Source organism: Nipponia nippon, unplaced genomic scaffold (genome assembly GCF_047370975.1).
Source record: "Nipponia nippon isolate SJK-2023a ecotype South Korea unplaced genomic scaffold, ASM4737097v1 scaffold_3, whole genome shotgun sequence".
Lineage (NCBI taxonomy): Eukaryota > Metazoa > Chordata > Aves > Pelecaniformes > Threskiornithidae > Nipponia > Nipponia nippon.
In genome coordinates, this window is record NW_028262347.1 from 107,077,031 (window position 1) to 107,096,736 (window position 19,706).

The following is a 19,706-nucleotide window of genomic DNA, read 5'->3' on the forward strand; positions in this document are numbered from 1 at the left end:
GAACAGCAAACAGAACAGCTAACAAGGAGCCTGGTCTGGTTTTGCCAGGCTCTATTCACTGAAATTAATGCCTCCCTGTTGTCCTCATGAATCTTTCTGGGACTGGCCCAAGGTCTGAAGAGTTCTCACATCCCTACCTGTGATAGACTTCCTGACCAGCAAATGCTCATACACAGAGCTGATCCTGCAGGGAGCTGAATGCCTTGTTTCAGACTACTACAGGCACCAGTGTTGCTGAGCTGCAGCCCCAAAAGATCTAACTGGACTAATTCACACTTTTTTTGATCTCCAAATTATATATTAATTATTCAGGACTGCTTGTGTTGGAGATCACTTCATGATTAGGCCATGATCCAGTAAACCACACAGACCTACTCAAAATTAAACTTTAAGGCAGACCTCTGGAGTCAATAGCTGGTTTCATATGCTCAAAATTAGAATATAAGTGCTTTGCTGAATCAATTGTGATTACAGAGAAAGCAACAGCCTGCACTAAAGGTAAAGGCCCCAGTAAGACACTAATTGTTGGCAAACAATGACCACTATTAGCAAACATGAAAAACGATAATGTCAAGATACACAAAGTAAGTATCTATACACAAAACTGCAATATGAACCCTGCATAGCTATGAATAAAAGGCTTTGTTTGTGAAACTGGCCATTTCTCAACACGTAGATGCATGTGAACAAGTTGAACCATAAATCAAAGATGTAAGCCAGGAGTCCTCAACACTGGTGCTAATAGTCTTTGAGAGTCTAGACTGGACAACACCTTTCAAATAAAAGATATTTCCATAACAGATGCTGTTTATTTTGTTCTACTTCCCCATTGGCAAAGACAATGACTCACCAATTTATTTTTCACTGGTTTCAAATTTTCTGGCTGCCCCTTCTGATTGTAAACATCAGTGGAAAAACATTTATTTGTTTAGAAGTACTCTCTTGAGAAGACTGATAAAAGCTATTCTTGAAAAACCTGAAGCATAGGCCAAATTTGAGAAGAAATTACCTTGGTGTTGCCAAGTCTTGTGATTTTCATCCTACCCCTTCAACATGCAGGACTTTTTGTCCAGAGTAAGTATTAAGAAAAAGAAATGGGAATCTTGGATTTTGTTTTTAGCCTCACTACTTACTGAAAGAAAATATACAAGAGAACCTGAGCAGCTCCTACCCTGCTGCCTCTCCCCAAGTGGCAGCCAAGCAGAAAGGACACTCCAGAGGGGAAAGACGAGATAGGTTTGCATCAGTGCAAACTGGGACCATGGTGCTGCTGTGCACATGGTCACAGGCACAAACAGCAGCCTGGGTGCTGGTCAACTTTACAGAGAACCCAGTTTTGTTTCATGTTTCCATACATTTTGGTGAATAAAAAAAGGTAGAAAATTTGTCCCAGACAAATTTGCTCAAAATTCAAAAGGGAAATAAAGAGAAGGCAACAAGAGTGGTGTTTGTTTTGTTTTTTGAAAATAATGATTTTGAAGAGAAAACTGAGCTCCAGATGGCTGACTCATTCACAAAGGTGCAGGATTAACAATGTTCGTTTCTCTTTGAAAATGCACATATTAGCCAGGAGCAAAGGGGATTTATTCCTCATCTTCCTTATGAATTTATAGTCTACAATAGACACTAGCTTTGCAACTAAGTAGGTTTCTTTTCATTGAACAAGAGCTGAAGCGAGCAATCTGTCAGTGAAACACTTGCAACGCTTCTGACAAAGGAAATAATGCCTTGCTCCATACCCAAACAAGTGAAAGATTTTTTTAACATGTGATGTTTTCCTGTTCCTATGGTCTTCAACATCACCTGAGTGTCCTTGAAGGAAACCAGTCTGTGGGTGATGTCAATCTAGAAGAAAGGGGTTTCTGTGTAGCTGTTGCCCTAAACATTGGTCAGCCTTCAGCACCTCTGCCCAATGCAGTGAACAAGGCAGAGGGGATTATTGCTTCCTGTCAGTTACATTTGGAGCAGTTGCACTGGAAAAGCAGTCGCTATCCTGTTGCAATTTTAACTCTTTCCCACCAGAAGTCCTGTTTTGAGACCTCTCCCTCCAAGTGGATGATTTCTGCCTGAAGCTTATCCTGTGTGGTCTCCTGCCAAATTCTTTTATAGCGGAAGTTTGTGGCTAATCAGACAAGGCATTCAAATCACTCACATTTGGAAAAGCCATCCTTGCTTTCCTTGGGAAATCACAGCTTACAAATATCTTGTCTTAGAAAGTTCACATTTTTTTATTCACTTTCCCTCACAGGGAACTCCTGGGCAAAGCGGTAAGTTTGCGAGTGATTCTGCAGTTGTTTGCTACAGGTTTTTCTTAACTACTGAAAACTCTGAACTCCCTTCTCTATAGAGTCAAGAAAAATCAAGAAAAGTTAATCCTCTAGACAGGAAAGCTTTACCTGGACCTTTCAAACTGCCTGCAGTAGAGTTCGGTACCAGCCTGCTGTGGGAGTAGAGTGCTGCATTCCCCAAGCAGCTTGGACAATCCCAAACATAAATGGTCCCCAGCTGGGAAGGGGGAAGGAACCAACCCCTGCTTGTTTCACTTGATGGGTGTACATAGACTGCTCTTCATGGACAGGAGGGTGGATAGGATGCTGCTGGGATCTGGAGTGCCCCACACAGTAATCTTGCCCTCAGCTGTAAGCATGCTGTATTTCACACTGCAAGCCCAGACAGCAGCAGCAGTGACTGCCTGATACTCTGATTAGCAAATCAAGAGCCCAAAGTCTTCCTGCTGAGAAGCCAGTTGTTTACAGCCAGGCTTTGGCCATTTCCAGATGGCGTGGCATGAGCTGGAGGAAGCTGATTACCAAGTAGATGCAAGTAGTTTATCAGGGAAACTATTTCCATCAACAGACAAAAGAGCAGTTTGCCACCAGACTCCACTAATTACCTGGAGAGAGGGAGAGAATCCATCATTCTGGGCTTGCCATTTCTTAGGAAGCGATTTACTCTTGCTCACCTTGTCCCTATGTTCACCCAGCTAGCTTGACTCATTGCGGCTCAGCTGAAGAGGAAAGATGCCTGGAGCAGTCAGCATGCAGAGAGCATCAGCTGTGTCTCCCATCTCCCTGGCATCCTTCTCATATGCGTCATCACACAATTTATACACTCATCCCCACTTGAGCTATGATGAAAAAGAAAAGCCAAAACAACCATTAAAATGGCAGAGAAAAACTTCCAGTGTAGCCAGTGTTAAAATACAGGTCGTGGACTATTGCTCCAGACATCAGCACACAGGAAGGGCAGGACTCACTTAACAGCTTCTCACTGTTTTCTTCCACCTCCATTGCTCAGCATGGGCTCCTAAGCCCTGCTGTCTGCACAATGCTATTATTTTCACCTCCCTTAATTTATCCTGTTCAGTGCTGCTCAGTCTCAGTGCCCAACAAACACTAAATTTAACAAGTTCCTGTGAGGGTAGGGCAGCATTACCCTCAATTTACAAATAAAACAGCAAGGCACAGAGCTAAAGGCCAAAAGTAGCCATGCTGAGAAATCAAGGCCCTGGTTCTTTTGCCTAGTTTTAGACACCCACTTGAAGTAGGGTCATCATAGCTCCTTCACATGCCCCCCAAATTAACACCAATGGCAGACATCTACCTGTGTCTATCAGTCCTATGCCATCTTGAATGCATGAGTGTGTTTTAGGGCACGATTTGCATGAAGTTTTTACACCATGTTCCTAGGATTTAATTAGTATTTGCCATTTAGCCACACTGATCTTGTAACAGAATCTTCCCAACCACTCTGCAACACTGGACACCCCCAAGCCACCACACCACCCTCCTTTTGTACACTCAACACACAAGTCAATGACAGTGATTAACCAGCTACGTATGCAACCAATTACCCAACTTTTCAGGCAGGTCCCCAAGACTCCACACTTCACTTTGTCTCCATAAGGCATTTTTATCATGATGGATGACTCATCTTCAGCACTGGGAAATTCTTCCTGGGACAGGTAACTTTCCTAGGGGTATAGATTGTTTGTGCAGCTCTCATAGACACGTATAAAGCAAAGAGGAGGAATCTGTGCGAGAAAGAAGGGCCAGTGGACATACAACTGCATGAATCTGACCAAAAGAAATTAAACGGAGACTGATAGGAAGAAAAGGCTCCTAGACCAAGGAGTCCAGGAAAGTGACAGATTTCCCATTACTTAAGACCATTAAAGGTAGTTTGGACAGAGTTCGGGAAGGAATAATTGCCTTTAGTTTTCACATGCATCACATGCCAAATAACTATTATTTCAGCACTATACTGTAGAACTGGCTTGCTGCTATAGCATTTGTTTTCTGCATCACTGTTTTGCAGATATCATTTCAGCTGCACAGAGAAGCTAGCTTTTACTCATTTTAGTCTTGTTAGGTGGTAGAAAGCAGTATCCTACTCACATCTGACCTTCAAAATCAGCCAGGCCCCTTCCACTCCTCACTGACAGGGTCTGCAGCCACCGTTACAAAACCCTTCTACATCCCTCTTCCTAGGCAAAGCATTAAGGTACAGAGTGCAAATGCAAGTGAACCTCCATATAAATATCACTATATTCCTTGGCACAAAGTTCACTGAGCCTTTTGGCGTAAATTGCATTTTCTTTCAATCAGGAAAGCATCAGAACTGCAGGAAAGAAAAGTAAACATGTTAAACCAAGCAGCACATTTATGTCCTCATGCTCCTGGTGTTCTAATTGCCCAGATCAGGAACTTAGCCAAAAATGTAACAGCCTTCTGTCCTTCAGGATGCCCTTGCAAGGGAAAGGGCAGTGGAGCTGATGGGATCTGGTGCTTTTCCTATTACAAGGTTGAAACACAGTCAGGACAAAGATTCCAGTCCTGAAGGCAGTGTCAGGGCGTACTGGCACAACCCATGCACACTGCTCTACAGACCTGGGCTAATGGCACAGCAGACTTGAAGGAGCACACCATTTCCACAGACACAACTTCCTCTTGCTGTGAGATCTCAAGGAAGTTTTTTCCAATGACCTTGGGGTTTTGCTTCTACATCATGGGAATGTTTTGGATGGTCAGCTAAAGGGAGGAGCCAACTCCCTTGAAACCAGCCACAACTTTCTAAAACCCAGGTGTACAACTCCTTCAATAGCAGCTCCAGCCATGCTGTCCTGGAGGAGCCACCGCCACCAGCAGAGATGAGAGGCAGTTGTTCCTCAGAGCCTGCTCTGTATCACTTGAGAACAGATTGTTCCAATATGTTGTGTTGGTTTATGAGACAGACAAGTGTCCTTTGGGACATGAGGTGTAATTATAGTGCAATTTCAATTAAGAGTCAAACTGTGGTCCAATAAGGTAAAAAGGTCAGTGCTATATCTAGCAATGCAGCTGGATGGTGGTTTTGCAGTTGGCTACAATACGAAGGGAAATCCTAACTGGGGCCAAAAATATCCCTGTCTTCAGCCATGATTTGCTGCCAAGCATCAATCCCAGAGCAAATTCTGAAAGGATATTTGCCTGGATTTACAGTTTAAACAGTGCATTATACACTCCTTTGTTTTAGCAGGTTCAGGCTGCAACTTCCACTCTTTCCAGAAAGCTTTTTTCCTTTTTTTCTCTTTCCCAAGCTTTGATTAGAAAATAAGTAGCTGAAGAGATTCCCCTTCATAGTGAGTTTCTCAGCTGTCGAGTTTTAGGTTATAGCAAAGAAGAAAACTAGCACACCATCCTGATGTAGTTTAAACAAAGATTTAAGGAGCAAACACAGAAAACAGACTTGCCAATTTATCAACAGTGGGAAATTATCTCACAGCACCTCCTAGGGGACAAAGTCTGAGAAAACATCTGGAAGGGAATTCAATAAAGCACTAACTAGGACAACAAATAGTTAGCATAGCATTCAAAAGAATGTCAAGGCAGCATAACTTGTTTGAGCTCTAAAACTCCCTGGAAAATTCAATATACTCAAAGGTGTTGGACAGTGCTTAACATCAAAAGTCAAAAGCTGGGCCAAAGTGACATGAAAGAGTATACAAAGCCAGAGGCTGAACAGGAGACCAGCTGAAAAGCCAGGAGGAAAGCGGAGATCAGCTAAATTCAGATGGTGGCTGGGACTGAGACTGTAGTTGAGCCAGCCCCAGCACGGCAATTGTTTATTGGGGCTTATACAAATGGCTTAGGCCATTTACAAAGCACTCCAGTTTTTACCAGAATTCAAAGAAATATTAGACAACAGGAAAATTCTTTTTCTTCAGATAGATCTTACTCTGCAAATAAGTTCTTCCAAGAATTTGGAATACCTGCAAATCCCGTGTGGCCGCTTTTGCCCATAGATATGCAGGTAAATGGCAACAGATTACAGATTTAATGAAATCCTCAGTCTGGCTTCTCGCATGGGGTCTGCAAATGTCCACACATGTCCATGAATGCTGCTAATCTCAAGGACTGGAGACAGCAACAAGCTCTCCATCCCAGCCCCCTTTGAAAATGCCTCTGCCATCAGCTGGAATACTATCTATGCTATTAAGATTTTGGCAGCTACAAATGGGAATCTGGTTTTAAAACTGGGCCAACTACAAGGTCAGACACATGCTCATGTCAGCCAACCATGACATGTCATCCAATTTTAAGTGCAAATAGTCTTTTAGCTTTATAACTATGTAAGAGGGCATCCAGGGGAGCAGCATCTCTGTGTAGCTTACTGGAGAAATAGAGGATGCAGCCTGTGGAAGGAAAGGCTGAGTCAGTCATGAGAGCAATGAACTTTACATTAGACTGGAATAGCAGGGCCTTTCCAAATAAGGCAGACTTCACAGAAATAACTGGTGTTCATCTGATGTCCATTAAAAAAGATTCCCTTGGGCCAGGTGAAAAAAAAAAAAAACAAACAACCTGGGCACAGACAACTATGCCAATGAGATCTGGGCAGAGATAAAATGGATCTGGAAGGTAACATGAAAAACAGAATGCAAGGCTCTGAACTTGTCACCCCTAAATATCATCAAAAAGGAACAAACCCTGAAAAATGAAACAAGAGAATTGGCATGTTATTACCTAAGTGACAATATCTGAGAAATTGCAATGGGCATAGGGTCACACTAACTGTCCGCATCCTTCGTGGACCTGACAGCAAGTTATGGGTAGAATCAAACTAATCTGCTCCTTCTGGCATGGGCAACGTTTTCACCCCGTTCAACACCGCTGATCAAAAATTGAATAGCTCAGAGCTGCCTCTTGTCCAGAGCTAACTTGCTTCCAAGAAACCTTTGACAAAGTAGACAGTGCCTCCATAGCAGATTTTAGGTTTCTTATTTATCTAGGCTTTCCAGAAAGTTGCCAAAGAAGTTTTAATCTCTGAGCAGAAATTAACTGATTTAATCTTGCTCACACTAATTGTCTGAATTGACATCAACTTCACCACAACAGACTTGTACCATGGAAAAAGGAAATCACTGGTTTTGAATACACTAACAGTCTCTCTCCCAAATATACTCGTGTGTAATTGATACCACAAATGCAGTAGCAAATCCATAATTTTGTTGATAAAGGTTTTAGAGGACATTAAATCCATGGGCAATCCCATCATAGTAGAGAAAGGTATCTTACAAACTGCTCATGAGTTCACTTTTGTGAGAAACACCTTATATTTGCACTGGAAACACACCAACAGTATGTTTTGTGAGGGAAAGGCAAGTGCTGATTTCTGGAGTCTCACACCAACATGGAACTGTAACCTTACTACAGTGTCAGCACTAAGAGAAATTTCTAGCAGCAATGCAGGAACAATACTCCATCCAGCTCTTGGTTATGGTGGCTGAGCCAGAAATATGGACAGAATAAAGAATGAAAAAATGTGGGAGTGTGCATGACTGCCTGCAGCTGCACAAAATGTGGAGGAGAAAGCCGCCTTTTTTCGAAGTTGCTGTACAAAAAGGCTGGTCACTTGAGCTCTGCTTTAGTGCTCCCTAAGCCAAAAGGAAGAGAAGCTGATCCTTAGGGGCCCAGCGCAAAAATGATTGAGACTGCAACTTTACACACCAGCAACTTGAAGAAATTAAAGGAACAGCCCAGGAAAGTATTGGCTGGCAATTCTCAGCCTTCTGCACCTGACAGTGCAAGCCGCCAATTGGTTTGGATATCTTGCCATTTCCAGTTTGATGTGACATGGGAAACAAAACTTCTCGTTGTCCTGACTGCTATTTGAACCCAGCATTTATATCCCAAAGGAAGAGGCTTTGTTAAAGATGCTGGTTTCCTAACACTACAAGACACATACCAACCAACAGAGCTCTAGCTAATTAACCTTTTATCTCTTAAGCTCTCTGCCCTTTTTCTGGAATCGCACCCTGAAAACACTGCTCTTGCTCCTGCACCTGGCTTTCCATCCTTCCCTGTGATACCCGTGCCTTTGGCTGAGAGTCTGAATTCCCATCTCCTCCAGGCCAGCCCCTTGCATTCGGCTTCCCTGCAGCCTGACAGCCAGATGTGGAGCTCAGCCTCAGGGCCACTTCTCTTTCCTTTTCACTCACACTAAAGAGCTGCATCAGCAACTGACAGCTCTTTGGTTATACCTTTTTTAATCATTTGACTTGCATACATGTGATCAACTGAAAAGTGCTCACAGCTGCTGGAAAAAGCAAACAACAGAGAGTCTCTCCAGCTTGCCCGGTGGATGCAACAGAGGAGCCAGGACTCAATTTCTCAACAGGAATGCCTCCAGATCACACTGGACACAAGAGTCAATCCAGGAAGCCCAGCTGCTATACACAAACCATAAACTATCTGTCAACACCCAGAACTGATCCTGCCCAACTTTCTAAATAACCCAGGCCCACAATGTTGTTCTGCTGAATCTCTAGAGCTCTGCCAACATTTCTTGGACCGCCCATCTCCAGCTGTCAATATATTGAGACCCATATTCTCCATACATTCATATTTCAAACGCTGAAGCTGGGAATGGAAGTGTCACCCACTTAAAGCCTTCCCTGCACAGAGGTACCCACAAGGTGTCAGAACAAGCAGCAGCTCACCACCATTCCCATTACACAGGAAAAAAACCTGTTGAGCAGGAGGAGAGTTTGTTGCTCCCAACAACTTCCTGAAGTGCCTGGTGCAGACATGGCAGCATAGCACACCAGGTAGGCTGGTACCTGCGGGACACCAGCAACCTGAGAATACAATGCAGGAAATAATCTAACACCTGCAGCAAGGAATACAAGGGGATGAATATATTTTATGCAATTTAAATCAAAGGGTCTTTATAATTCCTGCCTGAAACACTTAGGAAAACTGGAGAAGTATAGCAACCATGGGAATATTTTCCTGCTTCTGGGCAGAGAGGTGTTAGTCAACTACAGGCCTGGGCACATCAGCTGCATGCAGTTACACAGGCTCAGCTCAGAATCTGTTTACACAGAACTAGGAATGCATGTCATGGATTTGCATTGTAGCTTTTATTTGTACAGCCCTCATCTGGGCTTCAGAGCTCTTCAGTGTTAATCACAACATAAAAATAAATTAGGTAAGAGATAGCAGAGCAGAAGCCCCAAGAGCAGAAAAAGACAGCAATACACCCAGTGCTTCCAGTCTGGTTACAAACTGTGGTGCATAGCAAAGTTTCCCAATTCTTTTGAAATATTGGAGTGCTGCAGGGATAACATGATGGATTTAGACTCAAGACACTGAAGAACTATCCAAGAAAACAAAGCCTTTGATTTACACTCAAGTAAATCTTCCTCTGGATTAATCTGCCCAGCTCCGAGATAACATGTAGATTTTTTTTTTTTTTTTACACAGCCTAACATAAACAAATCCTCCATGTGTAGTGAATGGTAGGGCAGTGAAAAGGAAAGCAGTTTGGGAGCATGTACTTTCCAAGGAATGGAAAAACACTTTGTCATTCAGTCTGGGTTTGGCTTTCAGAAGTGCTGCCAGGGCACTGAGTGTTTGATATAATCAGTCTGCTACCAAGAGCTTCATTTAAGCACAGAGAGCTGCCTGCTTCGCTGGGTGATTCCCAAAACAACAGGGGTCTGGGTAACATCACCTCGCTCACTCCTGCTCTCCCTCAGCTAAATGTGACAGAGCAATTGTGCTGAGGGCTCCAGCCTGATGAAGCTAGTGGGGATGCATGCAACTGCATAAACTGGCATTACTGGTCCCCAGGGGATACAGTGCTATGAAGGCAGATTGGCAATTTTCCAGCTGTAAATGAAATGAGCCTTCACAACTGGGCATCGTGTACTTTTTTTTTCATTTTCTGCCATCAGCAGCAGTCTGATGTTTCAATGCTTGTTGCAGGGACAGGACACAGTGCTGCAACACAGACCAGGGTGGGATGGGTTCTTGTTTAATGTGCAGACCTTACAGAAAAAAACATCTTGACTTCTGTTCCCTAATTTTATGAACTGTAAGCCTAACTTCAGCAGTAACACACTCCCTGCCAGTCCTGGCTGGACTCGGCTCTTCATTACCCTTACACTCCAGCCTCTGCCCCCAGGCTGCTGGGGGCTGACTGTCCACCCAGCCCCTCTCTCCCCAGCAGGCTTTGTCCAGGGAAGGAGGCAGCTCCTTTTGGGCTGGTTTTGAGCACAGCCTCTGCCACAGAGCGCATTGCCTCCAGGCTGTGAGCACACAGGTGCTGAGCTCTGCTGGGGGAAAAGATCTCAGCTCCACAATTGTCTGCTTCAAAATCCCTGCTGTGTCAGTTAGTTTGGGTTCTTTCACCAGCGATGTTTTAGGAACAGCTGAGCACTCAGATTCCCCTTTCCCTGGGAGTGAAAACCAAGCAAACCAGGCTAGCACAAACAGCTGCTCCTTCATTTAGAAAGAACAGTGTTTTGCATCTGGCTAGGCCACTCCTCAAAAGCATGGTGAGAAAACACACTTGGATAACAGACAATTAACACAACAAAGGACACTTGGAAATGGAACCAGAATACTTTGCATGCATGCTAAATGCAGCCAGGGTCTTCTGGGTTTCTACCCCACACATTTTCTGCATGCAAGGAAAATGTATCTACTCCCTTCTTAGATCTTCTTGGCACATCTCAGGCAACACACCACTTCCTAAAGACACAGACATCTTTTGGTGATAGCCAAATAAAGCCTGAATTAGCAATATGGGTTCTTCAAGCAGTTTCTGCTCAGTGGTGCATCCAGCAGATTCCTAACGCCAACAAGCCCTTACCAAGTGATTGTGTGTGTACTGCACCGTAACAACAGTTTTGGAGATCACATTTGATGAGTGACAGTAGAACAGTTTCTGGCACTTAGTCTGACACACTCCAGCATCTCTTCTTACGTGGCTACACTGAATCACCTCACAGCAGTTTGAAGCAATAGTTCTTATACACCTTCGTGGAAACTGAGGCACAGACCTACACCGACCACCCCAGGGCCACCCCACCTGCTCACAAAGGCAGGATTGAAAAGGCAACCCAAGTCTGCCAACTCTCAAGACTCTGGCTTCACCAACAAACCACCCGATCACAAGCAAAATCACTAGTATAGCAAGAGACCCAAGTCTCACAGCTCTCAAGTTGATTCAAATTGAGGCAGGTCTCAGCTGAAGATGAGGTGCAGCACTGCTAGAAAGGAGCATGGACACAGACTGCTGTTCAGGGCAGTTTCCCACACCTGAAGGGCTGCATTTTACACCCCTCTCCAGCAAGAACAGAAGAAACAGCCAGGAGGTTACAGACATCAGCACATTATGTGAAAAGCTAAAGGAATCAAGTGAAAACTCATGCCAGTTACTTTACAATGCCCCTGGCCCTCACCTGCCACACTGGGAACAGACTGGTGGGGAGAAAGTGGAAGAAGCAGACACCATCTCCAGCTCAACAGCTCCCATTACAACTGGCTGACTGCTCAATAGGGATATCCTGAATTTGGGGAGTTCTCAGACAAGTACAGCGTTAGGTTAACATGCCTAAATTTACATCTGTCCCAGAGGGCCACATTTTCTGTACTACAAGCCCCACAAGAAGGGAAATTAGTTTTTTCCTTCATCAGTGTCTGGCTCTGTTCCAGAGACCTTGGCTTTTTGTCACTGCAGGAGCTTCCCCAGGGAAGCTATTTCCCTGAGGTCTACTTTGTCCTCGTGCCTGGCCTCCACCTGAGCAAGGGTTACAGAGGGGTCCTGGCCTCATTTCCAGGAGGTCTCCAAGCCTGAGGCTGGCTAGGATGCCCACAGAGAACAGCTTCACTCTACATCAGGCAGCGTCTTGCTGGCAGACACCCTCAAAGAAAGGGCAATTGCACAGCAGCTGATCTGCAGTTACCCACTCTGCTCCCTCTGGAGAGGGACACCAGGACAGGAGCTGGCCCCAATGCATCCTCATGAGGCAGTGAGCACAGACACCCCAGAGGTGCCAGCCTGGACTCAGAGTCCCTGTGAGGCTGAGACTCCTCATTCACACACTGCACCGCAAAGCTGCAGCACAGGCTACCCACCAGCTTGCAGATGTAGGAAATTGGACTCCTTCCCTCCCAGAGCATAACTGACATCTCCACCCCAAAACCTGAAATTTAGCCAAAAGGCTCCTGGGGGAGGAGCTGGAGTCATCTCTTATCCTACCCTCCCCCATATACATCATTTCAGGCCGAAAACTGTTGTGAGCAGCAAAATAAGCCCCTGAGAAAAATCTGGTGTCTCTGTGTGACCTTACCCCTGCAGCATATTGTCAACACATTAATTCACTTCAAGATAAAGTTTTAATAGATTCTGACCTCCAGCATCAGAAAGACCTTCCTCAACCCCATGGCCTGGTACCCTGCCCCTTTGTTCACAGGAACTTCACAATAGAGTCAATGACAAGAGCACACATCAGTTCCTTAAAATTCTTAATTCTGTCTGTAGACACTTCTGATACCCTTAACCTTCCAGCTACTTGCCATCCATAGAGAAATCATTTGGGAATACAGCCATGACCACCCTTTACTGGGAGAAACATACTTAGAACAAGCCTATGAAGATTAGCCTTCAGCTTGAAAGCTAGTGTTATTGCAGGTGTCACTGTCAAGGCTATATTGGCTACTGACTGAGTTTCTTGACTATCACACAGGTGGGCCCAGTAGTTAGACAAGGCTTTTTTGCTGCCCACTTAAGCACACAACACAGCATGCACACTCAGCAGCAAGATGATGGGAGCATAGCTGTGCAAAGGGTTCAGAATGCAGACAGATGAAATTCAGGCTCCAGAAAAGCCACAACTGTTTATCCCTGTGTGATCGTGGGCAACTCGCTTCACTTCTACATACATTTTAACTTGACTGACTTCAATAAAATGTATATATAACAGAAAACTGATAAGTAGAACAGTAGATAATGCCTTCAAGGGCTCTCATACACAGTAAAGCCTAATATGCTTTGAAACTATCTTGTACTCTTCAATACCAATGTAGCAACAATTTGCCATTGATTTCAACTGAAGCAGGTTCATTTAAATTGTACTGAAGCTCTGTAGAGGCCAGCACAACAATTCTGGAATGACACCATGGATGACAGCAAGAGCAGAGATGATCTGCCAGGCCTGGGGGAGTGGGAAACACCTTCAGTCACATGGTAGCAGTGTCCTTCCTTTTGTGGTCTGCATGACATTTTTAACAAAATGTAAAGCAATTCATAGATAAAAGTTTTGCTAAAGTTAAGTTTGAGGTATGATGTGCAGGACTTGGCAGGGCTATAGAAGCAATACATGGTGGAGGCCTGACTCACTGCACAGAAGAGCTGGGTGGCAGAGGTCTCCAAGAAAGGCACAGTGTCTGTACATGCCAAGAGGAGGCACAAGAGAAACTAGGGGGTCCAGAAAACGTTAGGGAGGAGAAAAATCTCAGAGTGTGAAGAAGGAAAGATTGCACATGCAAGTCAGACAAGTCTTTTCCCCAGAACTCCAAATGGCATGAAAACTTTGTGACCCTGTGTTGGCTTAAGTAGCAGCAACCAGTATCACCCCATTCCACATGGCACAGCTCTCATCCCAAATAGCCCATTCTGAGGATATAAGCAGGCAGCAGCTCAGACCCAGGGCAGATCATACAGCAAATGTATAGGAAAAGCCACATATTCCTCTAGGCCTTCCACAGGGTCTTAGGAAAGGGTGAGGAATGAGTCAAGGAGACAAGCTCAGGCAGCACAGAGAGAAGACATGGCCTGGCTGCTTGCTGGGCTGGCAATGCCAGCAGGACTCTCATCAGCTGCAAGCAGAGCCTGAGACAGAGCAGCCAGAGAGAGAGGGCTCAATGGGCTGGAGCTGGGTAGAAGGACAGCCTGTAGGAGACATTGCAGTTCCTCTGTACAGAAAGCCTGAATTACACACTGCTCCTGGGATCCAAGGGAGAAAGCTAAAAGCTACTTGTCTGACAGCAGTGAGACTTCAGCAAGGAGCAGCACAGAGCTTTAGGAGAGAGATTGCTATGGGATGGGTCACATATGGAATAAACTTCTTAACTGGTACAACCAGTATTGAGAAAGCAACTGAGCAGAACAGCATTTCTGCAAACCTAGTTCAACTTCACTGAATTTAGAGGATCACTACACAATACAGCTGATGAATAAACAGCAAACAATATCTTTTATCAAATTAAATATTTACACCTTTTAAAGACATTCCTGAAGTACAGGTTTGCTGCCAAGCTGTAACAGGGAAAAAAGGACCCCCTTTCCTAAGCCATCCATCTGCACTCACCCTCTACCCCAACAGCTGTAGAGCTTCAGTTCTGCCTAATACCTCTCCAGATTTATTGGATGCCCGGGTAGAAAGCTCTGATTGTTCCCTGTTGCAGTATTTTGCCATGGGTGAGGAATGTGGGAGGGATCCATAATATTTTTATGACTATTATATGACCTTCTGTTAACTTGATGAGATGAGTCACAGGGCCCTCCCTGAAAAGAGGGCAAGCATCCCTTGAAATGGATGCTTGTAGAGAGGCATAGAGGTCAAACCAACAGTGGAGTCTGAACGCTGGTAGGAGTTTTAATTATGAATTATGAATCTAGCTACTATAGGTTGCTATTTTGGGAGCTGCTAAATTAACAGGCAAGTAAGAAACAGGAGGATCTTCTCAAGAGATATGGCACTTCCACTTCCCGCCCATTAAGGGATCTGAAATTTTTAACTCCTGGGTCTGAAACATCAGTGATTTATGGTGCCTGATTTATCAAGGTCACAGAGCACCAAAGAAAAATCTCACTTCCACTTCTGTGTCTCCTCATGCCAAGGGAAAAGCTAGTCCCCCAGAATCCCTCTCACCAGCACAGATTAGATTGCTTAAAAAAGGGTGTCATCTTCCCTCAGTTTACACGGTCCGGAGAGTAAAATCAGGTGGCTTCTGACTAGAGATGGATAATGCAATGTTCTCTCATAAGAAAATGTTGCCATGTTAAAGCTGAGAGTTTTGCAAGTAGACATGAATCTAAAGCAGGAATAACTTCAATTAAAAGTGGAAATATCAGATTAAGAGAGCTTGGATTCATTAAAAGAGAATTTCACCTCCTCCTAAGACCTCCCTTTTCTGCCTGACTTCCTGAAAAAGGGTTGCCCTGGTTTCAGGTGGGATAGAGTTAATTTTCTTCCTAGTAGCTGGTATAGTGCTTTGTTTTGGATTTAGTATGAGAATAATGTTGATAACACACTGATGTTTTAGTTGTTGCTAAGTAGTGCTTACACTAGTCAAGGGCTTTTCGGCTTCCCATACTCTGCCAGCAAGAAGCTGGGAGGGGGCACAGCCAGGACAGCTGACCCAAACTGGCCAAAGGGCTATTCCATACCATATGACATCATGCTCAGTATATAAACTGGGGGGAGTTGGCCAGGGGGCAGTGATCACTGCTCAGGGATGGAAATTGATCAGTGGGTGGTGAGCAATTGTATCATGCATCACTTGCTTTGTATATTATTATTACTACTATTTTACTTTATTTTACTTCCATTATTAAACTTTTCCTATCTCAACCCATGAGTTTTCTCACTTTTACCCTTCCAATTCTCTCCCCCATCCCACCAGGGGGAGGTGGGAGTGAGGGAGCAGCTGTGCAATGCTTAGTTGCTGGCTGGGCTTAAACCACAACAAGGTTAAAATTTCCTTTGAATTTTGTGCCAGAGTTGAAACAAATTTTACCATAGGCTACAGGAGATTCACAATCCTGAAGTCCCTATCATAGGAAATATCATACCTGTTAACTGAAAATGCTGCCACGGCTATCCCACAAAGGTGTTATGCCACTGAACCAGCAACAGTGAAGTTTGTATCTGCTGACATCTTCGAGAGGCAAGCTAAGCTCCAGCTGCTTTTAAGGCTCAGGAGACCCCAGTGTGGAAGGGAAAACCCCATTCCCAGGATAGCAGAGGAACTGTGAGGTGCTGGGAGCTTACAGCAGACACACCTGCAGAGAGGGAGGGTTTCAGCACCTTTTCTCACCAGACTACTGCAGTATCACAGCCATGACACTCAGCAATTAGCTCCTTGGAAACACTGCTGCTCACACCAACCAGATGCAGAGCCTGCCTGAACCTCAAATGCCTGCTTGTTTGCCCCACTTTTTGCCAGCAAAGCACAAAACAGGCCAGGGAGTCTTGCACTATCAACAAGTTTTGGGGAAAAAAAAGTACTTTTTCATTCTCTTCATAATTAAAGCTCTTCTCAAAAGAGGGCACAAGGGCAATTTAACTCCTCAAGGAGAGGGGGTTGCTGGCATTCAGCTAATGGAAACAGGCTGCTGCTAGCTAACGGGTGGTCTGCAAGCCCTGTTTGTTTGTGCAGGGAGCAATCCCAGCCATTGCAGGTAAGCAGCACGGTGCCCTTGCTGCTCCGAGTAACTACACTCACAAATTGCCTCAATCAGCAGCTACACAAAGCCTACTGAGGACGAGATTGCTGAGCAGGAATTTAGCACCATTTACACCACCAGCTCGGGTGAGCAGCACCATCTCCCCCAAGGACCCCAGCACCACTGGCAGAACCCTCATTGCTGTAGGATGGCCAGGGAAACAGGCCCTGGGACTGGAGAGTTACGTACTTCAGGCTCATTTCAAAGTTTCATTTACTCTGCTGTAATTGCTAAAGGAAGGAAGGAGTTGCACTGAATGCAGCATTTCTACCAAATATGCTTATGGTAAGAAAAAAGCTTTTCATCTGGGACCAAAGCTATTTGTGGACAAAGACCAGCTCCAGCAGGCCTTTCAGAAGAAATGTCACTAGAGCTGCAGCGGGCTGTGTGCCACTGGAGATGCTAGCAGGAACAGATCCTATTCACTCCTTCCACATGTGTGGGAAAAAACATTTTATAAACTTGTTTTCATTTCACTTTAGAAGCAGAACCAAATGTGAAGCCTTAAACCATAGCAAAATGGGACTGCCACCCCTGCCCATCAAACCAGCAGCTGTGATACAAGGGTACTGACAGCACCAAAATCCATGACTCATCATACATTGCCTAGCTGATTAATTAACATCAGCTGATAATTTTTTATTTTCTCTCCTATCTTTGCACCAGACCTCACTTCAAGCAGTAACTCAGCTGAAGCCCATAAGCCCAACACCTGTTTTGCTTTTAATCAAGGCTTACACCTGAGCAGACCCACTGGCAAGCACTGAAACACTCATGTCTCCCCTAAAGCACCTCACTAGCACAAAGGAAACATAACCAAGCAGGGCTCCATGCCCAGAGTGTACATGCTGTAGCAGCAAGGTTCCATTTGCTACAGATGAGGGTATTACTTGGCCCCAGACCCTACCAGGGTCAGTTGCTCATCGCAGCCTGCCCAGCTACCAAGCCCCCCAGTTTCCAGCAGAGCCAGGCACAGCACAGGCTCCTGCCCACTCTGTCAGGTGCTCAGCAGTGCAGCTGTGACCCACAGGGTAGTGTGTTTCTCTGGATGAGACACTCACCTTCAGAGCCAGCCTTTCACCCAGGTGTCTCCAGCTCCTACTGCCAGTTAGGTCCTACTTGCAAGGTGCTATTTTGTTGGGGAATTAAAAAAAAAAAAGTGAAAAAAAAAAAAAAGAGATCCATGAGGTGGTCAGTTTGGTTGGAATCTCCAAGACCAAAAAAGAGGCAATCAAGGAGGGAGCACAGTTGCTCTGGGCACACACCCACACCTCCAAACCCAGACATCAAGTGACAGCAGCAACAGAGGGGCAGGGCTCATCCCCTGATACCTCAAAGTCCACTTCCCAAACCATAGTGGCTGAGCCCAGCTTAGAGCTGCCTTCTCCCCAGAAACAAACATCTCCCATCAAAACCTGTTTAGTTACTGCCTTTGATACTTAAGTATCCTGCTGTACTCCCATAGGCCACCACAACCAGCCGAGCCCACCCTTCACCTGAGAGGTGACCTCCTCCCTGGCTCTCCCAGGTGAAGCTGATCTTGGCTCCTAAAACCCCAACCAAATTCCCCCAGGTGCAGCCTGGGAGCAGGAAAAAGACTGAGGAAGAAACAAACACATGGATACCAGCAAGTAGATGAGTGACAATATCTATCGCTAGACCCAGATCACAGCTTTAAGCGCTGGGACAATCCCATAACAACATGCTGAGAACATTTCCAGAGGGCATGATGGCAAGCTGTGCTTGGGCAAGCTGCGGCCATGCACAGTATAAAGTGAAGTTCATGAGCAGATAGAAACATGTCGTGCTCAGGCACATGGTCAGTTTGCATAACAATGTGCCTGAAACATTGCCTTCATGTTAACGGGAACAATTTGTCAAAGGGTTTGTACATCAAAGCGAGTTATAACTTTGTGCTTTAAATTAATAAAAATGCTTCTCCTTTCTAAACAGTCGCCATCCAGAATTAAGGCAATATTAGCTGGTTTGTGACATCCCCCAAATAGTCAGCAGCAGAGAGGAGACAGTCCAAGCAAAGAGCTTGTAAACAATCCACGGGCTGAAAGTCATTGATCTGGCTTTGTTTTGGAAAAGGCTATATATAATTAGAAAAGCATGAGGTAGAGTTGGAGAAAGAGGTAAGAAAATTTCATTCATCCTTAGAGGTTTTATTCTGGTTTCTGTTGCAATTTTGACTTGAAAATACACTGTGAGCTGCAGCACAAGCCCAGCAGGACCATGTTCACAGGAGAAGATGCTCTGCTGCAGCCTGTCCACCTCCCACTCGATCTTAACTGAGAATTTCTGAATAATGAATGCTATTTTCAATGTTTGTTTTGACCGACTTTACAGAAGCATGTCCTATGAAGAAGACAAAGGCAAATCTGAGACAAGTTACTTCCTATTTGTCATCAAAACCTGGTCTGAAACCATTCCTCAAACTCAATCCTGTTGACCATGAGCAGACCAGATCTTTGCTCTGCTGCCCTCAACAGGCATCTCAGCGCTGGCGAGGGAAGAGGCTAACCCAGCAGCTGCACCATGCCCACAACAATCAAGCAATGGTCCTCTCTAATGTTTCATTTTTAATAAGTATTCCCAATTGTAAAGCAAATGCTGCCCCACAGCATGTTTCTAGTAAACAAAAGAAGACAAATGCATACCAGACACAAGGGGTGTGGGAGGAAGAGGAATGCATAATCAGCTCCCAACTGTCATCGCATGGTTTCTCCTTCTAGGGGGGGTTGCTCTGAGGGAACAGCGGCAAATCTCCTGGGGACTCACATGAGGAGAGACTTGACTTAAAGCACCGCATCTAGAAACCTCAGACCTGACTCTGGTCAGACTTACGTGATTACAAAAAAATTATAAAATCAGTATAAGACTGTCTCTTTATAGACATATATAGAGACATCTTATAGTCT

General features: G+C 44.8%; 1 long non-coding RNA gene across 1 annotated transcript; it reads right to left on the bottom strand.

The window, feature by feature from the left end:
- Positions 1–1,259: 1,259 nt before the first annotated feature.
- Positions 1,260–18,196, bottom strand: LOC148054821 (uncharacterized). Its single transcript, XR_015706775.1, has 5 exons — positions 18,114–18,196; positions 17,844–17,911; positions 3,859–3,973; positions 2,963–3,127; positions 1,260–2,893 (listed from the first exon to the last, which is right to left on the bottom strand). It is a non-coding gene; the product is annotated as an uncharacterized LOC148054821 (long non-coding RNA).
- Positions 18,197–19,706: the final 1,510 nt, after the last annotated feature.